The 8,709-nt window shown below is 39.2% G+C and overlaps 1 pseudogene; it reads right to left on the reverse strand.

Moving 5' to 3' along the window:
* Positions 1-4,710: 4,710 nt before the first annotated feature.
* LOC114412601 lies at positions 4,711-8,208 on the reverse strand (annotated as a pseudogene).
* Positions 8,209-8,709: the final 501 nt, after the last annotated feature.

Here is an 8,709-nt window from a genome sequence, read left to right on the forward strand (position 1 = left end):
TTATTTTTATTTGATTTGGGAAGACAAAGTCTTTTGCCTACATACCCGAATGGGATCAAAATCATGTAGTTCGGAGTAGAAAATCAAGTGATTGGTTTTGATTGATTTTAAAGTTCGAAAAAAGAAGAGTTTAGGCAAGGTAAGAGGCCGAAAAGGCATAGAAGAAATAAAAGAAGTGAGTTCGATTGATTTTAAATTAGAAAAAATGTTTTGATTGATTAAAGATTGATTAAAGATTTGATTAAGAAAGAAAGAAAAGATTGACCCTTTTTTTTGAAATTTTGATTATGGAAAGTTTTTGTTTTTTTTTTTTTTTTTAATTATGCGGAGATAAGTCTAAACGCGCCGGATCCCTTAAAATGACGTTGGATCAAGTGAGGGTCCATTTTCCTCGGATACGGTTCAAATCACATGATCGTCCTCGGCGGGAAACATAAAAATAAATGTGAGTGTCGGTGCAGATTCTCATTTTTTTTTTTTTTTTTTTTTTTTTTACATTGGACCTAGATACATTCTAATTGGCAATAATAAATAAAAATTGCAAATGCATTAAAATAAATATGCTGGAAGAAATAATAAAATGCATGAAATACAAAACAATAAATACATATGGTGCATAAAATAAATAAAGAAAATGAAATGCAAGACATAAAAATAAATATAATGCTGGAAATAAATAAAATAAAAAAAATGAAAATAAAAATGCAAGACATAAAATAAACATGATGCTAAAAAATAAAAAAATGCAAGACATAAAGTAAATATGATGCATAGAATAAAAAATAAACAAAATAAAATAATAAAAAAAAGCAAAACATAAAATAAGTATGATGCTGAAAATAAAATAAAACGAAAATAAAAATGCAATACAGAAAATAAATATGATGCTAAAAAGAATGCGAGACATAAAAATAAAATGCAAGGCAAAAATAAATATGGTACATAAAATAAAGAAAATATAAGTGCAAGACAAAAATAAATATGTGGCTGGAAAATAAAATGCAAGACAAACAATTAAACATGATGCTGGAAAATAAATAAAGAAAATAAAAATGCAAGGCATAAAATTAAATATGATGCGTAAAAATAAAAATGCAAGACATAAAATAAATATGGTGCGTAAAAAAAGAAAAAGAAAAGGGTGCAGTAAGGAAAAAAGGGGGTGAGAGTAGGAATCGGAAAAGAAGAAAAAGAGAAAAGAAAAAAAAAAAAAAAAAAATGGGCCAGAGGTGAGTCCAGCGGGCCAAAAAAGGAGAACCGGACCGGTTTGGTCCAAGGAAAAAAAACCGAACCGGTCCGGCCTCTATATAAGGGCTCGGGGCCGGTTTTTTCCCATTTTTAAAAAACTTTTCTCTCTCTTCTCTTTTCTCTCTTCCCTTTTTCTCTCTTCTCTCTCTAGCACACACCGCCGGAAGTTGTTTACCGGCGCAGTGGCTGGCCGGCCATGGGTGGCGGCGCCGCCGCGTCGGAAACAGAGTCTCCTCCTTTTTTAAAAAAACTACATGTTCTGAATTCCTTTTTTCTCCTAGTCCTCAAATCCACCGTTATTTTTTGAAAACCAACACTGATAAAGCCTAGATCTAGCCTTGAATCTTAGAAAAAAAGGTGAACTACCTTTGTCCTTATGTTATCGTTTAAGCTTCAGAGTGAAAACGGTTACAGCTTGGGTTGTGGGTGTGGGTGTTTGACGCAGTGCTTGTGGTTGTGTGGGTGTGGGTGTTTGACGCGGTGCTTGTGGTTGTGTGGGTGTGGGTGTTTGACGCGGTGCTTGTGGTTGGTGGTGTTTGGTGTGGGCTTGGCCGCTAGTGGTGGTTGGTGTAGGCTTTAGGCCGCATGAGTGAGTGGGTTACTGTGTTTGCAGGGATTTCTGTTCTAATGTTTTGATTTTATGAGCAAGATGATTTTGGTTTTTTTTTTTGTTTTTGTTGGTGGTTCACGGAGGAGGAGGGTGTTGCTGAGTGGTGGCTGGTGGTGGCTAGTGGTTCACGGAGGGGGAGGGTGGTGTTGAGCGGTGGCTAGGCCGATGGTTAGTGGTGGCTTGGCTGTTGGTATTCCGACTGTTCGTATTCACCTCTGCCCTCTCTCCGACATGCACAGTAATTAATGCCGCATTTAAAGGTCATAATTAGGGTAAAAAAAACGAAGAGCCCCTCTGGGCCTGGACCGAGAAAACCGAAAAGAAAAAAGAAAAAAAGGAAAGGAAAAGGAAAAAGAAAGAAAAAGAAAGAAAAAAAACAAAATATAAAACAGCAAAATAAAAAAATAAAATAAAATAAAATAAAAAAATAAAATAATAATAATAATAATAAAAAAAAAAAATAAATAAATAAAAAAAACGAAAAGAAGATACTAATAAAGATATTAATAATAAAAAAACGGAAATAAAAAAAAAACACTTAATAAAAGGAAAAGAAAAGAAGAAAATAATAACTAAAAATAAAAAAACAATAAAAAGAGGTAAATAAATAAATAATAATAATAAAAAAGGGGCGTCTTCAAAACAAAAATGAGGTATTTTAAAATACCTCCCTGCCGAAATTTCATCTGAAATGATAGAAATTTCCGGCTTAAAAGACGAGAAAAAAGAAATAAAAACGGGTCAAAAATGGGGTATGACAGATGCCCCTATTTAAGTCTCTTCGTTACGGAGATTTAAAAGTGAAACTTTTAAAGCGACGGGTCGAAGAGATTTAAATACAGAGTACACCATTTTTGACCAATTTCAACTACAAAATGCTATGAATGCACTGTTATGCACGTAATGTTGCGAATGCTTGCGATGCAAGTATGAATGCAAGACGAGGTAAATGGCTCGACTGGGAATAACAAAACCAAATGGTACCCGATTTTGTTAAAGAAAAGGGGTCCGACTGGGGGTCACACGGTTTTACTGGGGGTAAATGTCAGCTGTTCGGGTTGACGACGAACTGCCACTGACGACAAAGGAACAAAGATAAATGCCAGATGATCGGGTTATTGCCGAACTAGCCAACTGTCCAGAATTGAAGATAAATGTCAACTGTTCGGGTTATTGCCGAACTAATCAACTGACAAAAAACAAAGATAAATGTCAACTGTTCAGGTTATTGCTGAACTAATCAACTGACAAGAAGCAAAGATAAATGTCAACTGTTCAGGTTATTGCTGAACTAATCAACTGACAAGAAGCAAAGATAAATGTCAACTGTTCAGGTTATTGCCGAACTAGTCAACTGACAAAAAACAAAGATAAATGTCAACTGTTCAGGTTATTGCTGAACTAATCAACTGACAAGAAACAAAGATAAATGTCAACTGTTCAGGTTATTGCTGAACTAATCAACTGACAAGAAGCAAAGATAAATGTCAACTGTTCAGGTTATTGCCGAACTAGTCAATCTGACCAAAAACAAAGATAAATATCAACTGTTCAGGTTATTGCTGAACTAATCAACTGACAAGAAGCAAAGATAAATGTCAACTGTTCAGGTTATTGCTGAACTAATCAACTGATGACATGAAACAGAGGCAAATGATGCACAAGCTGTTCATTAAAGAAATTGCCACTTGGCGGAGAGAGGGTGACACCTTTGGATCAGACCCATTGGGGATGACACTTGGGGAAATAGAAGATTACAAATTATTCATGATTGATTGAAATGAAAAGATGATTGAAGCAAGACTCATGATGGTTAATGCAGCCATGTACGCATGATATTGTCTTTATTGTACATGCATGAATGTGTATACGCATGAACGTATGAATGCCTGAATAACGACCCGACTTGTATGACTGTATGGAGGATTAACTTGTATGATTATGTGAATGATAAATTTGATGGAACAAGATTGGACAGGTAAGATTGAAAGTGACCCGACGTCGCATCACAAACACTCTGCAACCTTCAATGGGGATGATGCCACTAGGGTATATCAAAATAGCGACGGGGTAAAGTCCGCAGCAACTGATGGGGAATAAACATTTCTTGGGGAGAACGTGCCAATCCGAAAAACATGGTAGAAGAGCTGGTGCTTCTGTGGTCATGCTTATTATTTATTTATTTATTTATTTATTTATTTATTTTTTTTTTTTTTTTGAAAAAAACAATTGACCTCGTGCAACCTGCAAGGTTTACCCATTCTCATGGTAGCTGTTGACACACCCTTCATCTATTCACGAGTTCAAAGAAAAAGTGTTTTGTTGTTTGTGCTTTTCAAAAAGACACGAAAGAAAATTTATGATTTTTAGAAATATTTTGTTTCAAATGCTACCATAAAAAGGAAAGGTTTTATAAGCTGAATAAATGAGAATTCCAAATGAAAGGCAACAGGCTCAAATTTATTTGAAAGAGTGGTGACCTGCCAATGGCATGGCTCCACTGATCTTACAAAGTTTGGAAAATGGTAAATATAAATCGAAGGTTCATTGAACACAATAACCGTTGTTCCCTCTGACAACCTTGAATTCCACTGTTTGGATGCTTCAGATTCAGGGTCTCCCTGACATTCCATTGTGTCTCAAATGAACGAAGATCAACTCGATGCAGTTACTTTGTCTTTTGGTCCTTAAATTTTGCATAGATCGCCCTTTCGGGTTTTCGACCTATCAGGCTAATTATTTTTCTGTTTGATGTCTCTAATTTTTGCCTGGGCCGCCCTTTCGGGTTTTCGACCCACCGAGACGCTCATTTTTGCCTAAGCCGCCCTTTCGGGTTTTTGACTTATCGAGCTGTTCTTTTATTTTTAGACAAAGTATTTCTTGACTGCATCCGCATTCACGGGACGAGGGAGCTCATCCCCATCCATAGTCGTAAGAGTCAGTGCACCACCAGAGAAAGTTCTCTTGACGACATATGGGCCTTCGTAATTAGGCGTCCACTTGCCCCTAGAATCGGGTTGGAAAGATAAAACCTTCTTGAGCACAAGATCTCCTTCTTGAAACACACGAGGACGAACCTTCTTGTCGAAAGCTTGCTTCATCCTCTGTTGATAAAGTTGTCCGTGGCACAAGGCTTTCATGCGTTTTTCTTCAATTAGATTCAACTGATCATATCTGCTTTGGCACCATTCAGCTTCTGATAACTGGGCCTCCATTAGAACTCTCATTGATGGAATCTCAACCTCCACAGGGAGTACTGCTTCCATACCATACACCAAAGAGAAGGGGGTTGCCCCTGTTGAAGTACGCACCGAAGTGCGATACCCATGCAAAGCATACGGTAGCATCTCATGCCAGTCTTTGTATGTGACCACCATCTTCTGCACTATCTTCTTGATATTCTTGTTTGCAGCTTCAACTGCGCCATTCATCTGAGGTCTGTAAGGAGAAGAATTGTGATGCTCAATCTTGAACTCTTCACACAAATCTTTCATCATCTTGTTATTCAAGTTCGTTCCATTATCTGTAATGATTCTGTTGGGCACACCATAACGGCAGATGATTTGATTCTTGATAAAGCGGACCACAACTTGCTTAGTCACATTTGCATAAGATGCTGCTTCAACCCACTTGGTGAAGTAATCAATAGCCACTAGAATGAAACGATGCTCGTTTGAAGCCTTCGGTTCGATTCTACCAATCATATCGATGCCCCACATAGAGAAAGGCCATGGAGAAGAAAGAACATTAAGTGTAGTTGGTGGTACATGAATTCTGTCAGCATAAATCTGGCATTTGTGGCACTTCCTAGCGTGCTTGCAACAATCTGTCTCCATCGACATCCAGTAGTAACCTGCTCTCAACAACTTCTTTGCCATTGCATGTCCATTGGAGTGAGTTCCAAAGGAGCCTTCATGTACCTCGTGCATCAAAAATTCTGCTTCTTGCTTATCCACACACCTGAGTAGTACCATGTCAAAGTTTCTTTTGTACAAAACATCCCCATTTAGGAAGAAATTACCAGACAATCTTCTTAAAGTTCTCCTGTCTTTGTTGGATGCTCCAGGTGGATATTCCTGGCTTTGAAGGAAACACTTGATATCATGGAACCAGGGTTTATCGTCAACAACCTCTTCGACTGCAAACACGTGAGCGGGCCTCTCGAGGCGCTGAATTCTGATTGTTGGCAAATTATTCCGGTGATTCACTTCGTACATGGAGGATAAAGTTGCTAACGCATCTGCCATCTGGTTCTCATCACGAGGGATGTGGTGAAGCTCCACTTTGTTGAAGAAGGTTAGCAAATGCCTTGCATAATCTTTGTATGGAATCAAGCCGGGGTGGCGAGTTTCCCATTCTCCTTTGATTTGGTTGATTACGAGAGTTGAATCCCCGTAAATGTCAAGGTTCTTGATTTTCAAGTCAATGGCTTTTTCAATGCCCAGGATACATGCTTCATACTCTGCCACATTGTTGGTGCAATCAAACTGTAACCTTGCGGCGAAAGGGAGATGATTACCTTCAGGAGTGATAATAACTGCCCCAATTCCATTGCCAAAGACATTCACGGCTCCATCAAAAATCAAACCCCATTTAGACTCGGGATCTGGATCTTCTCCAAGCAATGGTTCATCACAATCCTTCATCTTCAAGTGCATAATCTCTTCATCAGGAAAGTCAAACTTGATGGGTTGATAGTCCTCAATTGGTTGGTGAACCAAATGATCAGCAAGAACACTTCCCTTAATTGCCTTCTGGGTGCGGTATTCGATATCATACTCGGATAACAACATCTGCCAACGAGCAATTCTTCCTGTCAGAGTGGGTTTCTCGAAGATATACTTGATCGGGTCCATCTTGGATATTAGCCAGGTGGTGTGGTTAATCATGTAGTGACGAAGACGCTTGGCAGCCCAAGCTAGTGCACAACAAGTTTTCTCAAGTAGGGAGTACCTGGACTCACAATCGGTAAACTTCTTGCTCAAGTAGTAGATAGCATGTTCTTTCCTTCCGGTCTCATCCTGTTGTCCGAGCACACAGCCCATAGAATCTTCTAACACAGTCAAGTACATAATCAGAGGCCTTCCTTCAACTGGAGGTATAAGAATTGGAGGTTCTAGCAGATAATTCTTGATACTATCAAAGCCTTTTGACAATCTTCGGTCCAAACAACCCCTTGATCTTTTCGAAGCAACTTGAATATAGGTCCGCACGTGGCTGTCATGTGTGAGATGAAACGAGAAATGTAATTTAGACGCCCAAGAAAACCTCTCACTTGTTTCTCTGTTTGTGGAATCGGCATTTCTCTAATGGCCTTGACTTTGTCAGGATCTACTTCAATACCTTTCTGACTGACAATGAAGCCCAAGAGTTTTCCAGATCTAACACCAAAGGTACATTTGTTGGGATTCAGTCGAAGTTGGTACTTTCTCAGCCGTTGAAAACATCTTCAGCAAGTACTCGACATGTTCTTCTTCAGTGCCTGACTTGACAATCATATCATCCACGTACACTTCTATCTCTTTGTGCATCATGTCATGAAAGAGAGTGGTCATGCCTCTTTGGTAAGTGGCACCTGCATTTATCAACCCAAAGGGCATTACCCTGTAACAAAGGTGCCCCAAGCGTGATGAAAGATGTCTTTTCTCTATCTTCAACTGCCATCTTGATCTGATTGTACCCAGAGAAACCGTCCATGAAGGAGAAGACCTTGGACTTTGCAGCGCTGTCAACCAATACATCGATGTGAGGTAGAGGAAAGTCATCTTTCGGACTAGCCTTGTTCAAATCCCGGTAGTCAACGCACATCCTGACCTTGCCGTCCCTCTTTGGAACAGGCACTATGTTGGCTAACCATTGGGGATACTCTGATGTGACAAGAAAACCTGCATCGATCTGCTTCTGTACTTCCTCTTTGATCTTGAGAGCCATGTCAGGGCGAGTTCTTCTTAGTTTCTGTTTGACTGGTGGGCATTCGGGCTTCAAAGGCAAACGGTGCTCCACAATACGGGGATCCAAGCCGGGCATATCTTGGTACGACCATGCGAACACATCGACGTATTCTTTGAGTAATTCAATCACCCTTCGTTTGACAGTTGCCTCAAGCGATGCCCCAATCTTGACTTCCTTCTTATCTTCCTCGGTTCCCAAGTTAATCACCTCTACTACCTCCTCATGAGGCCGAATGGTTTTCTTTTCATATTCCAATAACCGAGCAAGTTCCTCCGGGATTTCATCATCCTCCTCCTCTTCAGCCTCGTAGACAGGAGATTCGAAGTTGGGAGAGAGTGCAGGGTTATTATGTTCAACGGGCTCATAAATGCCTAGTCTGCATATGATTGATGATTGACTTTAGAAAAATGAGTGTACAATGCAGACTTTTTTTTAATTAATTGAAATCAGAAAACAAAAAAAAAAAAAAAAAAAAATATTTTTGGGTTTTTTGTGTTACCATTTTCCAGAAAGAGCAATAAGCATAGATATCGGGATAAACCACATTTTCCATTAATAAGAGTAGTGCTTGAAACAAAACAGCCCTACATAATTGCGCTTTCGTCCTGGGCAAGACGAAAGGATCCTTTTTTTTGGAAAACAAACAAACAGAAAAAACAAAGACACATTACTTTGATGCATGAACCACTGAAGGGATGTCAACCGCGTCCCAGTTGCGAACAAGTTTTCCAGGTGTGACAAATGCAAGCACTATCTCTTCAGGAGCATCTTCCAAGACAGCAAAGGAAAGATGGTTACGAGGGTGTCTTGACCTGGACAAGGTTTTGGCGAGCAGGCGGGGAGTAAGTCAGCATATTTCATCGGGATTGGATAAAGGTTGTTTCTGGCGGTTTTGTGAG

This window comes from Glycine soja, chromosome 5 (assembly GCF_004193775.1).
Source record: "Glycine soja cultivar W05 chromosome 5, ASM419377v2, whole genome shotgun sequence".
NCBI classification, from domain to species: Eukaryota; Viridiplantae; Streptophyta; class Magnoliopsida; order Fabales; family Fabaceae; genus Glycine; species Glycine soja.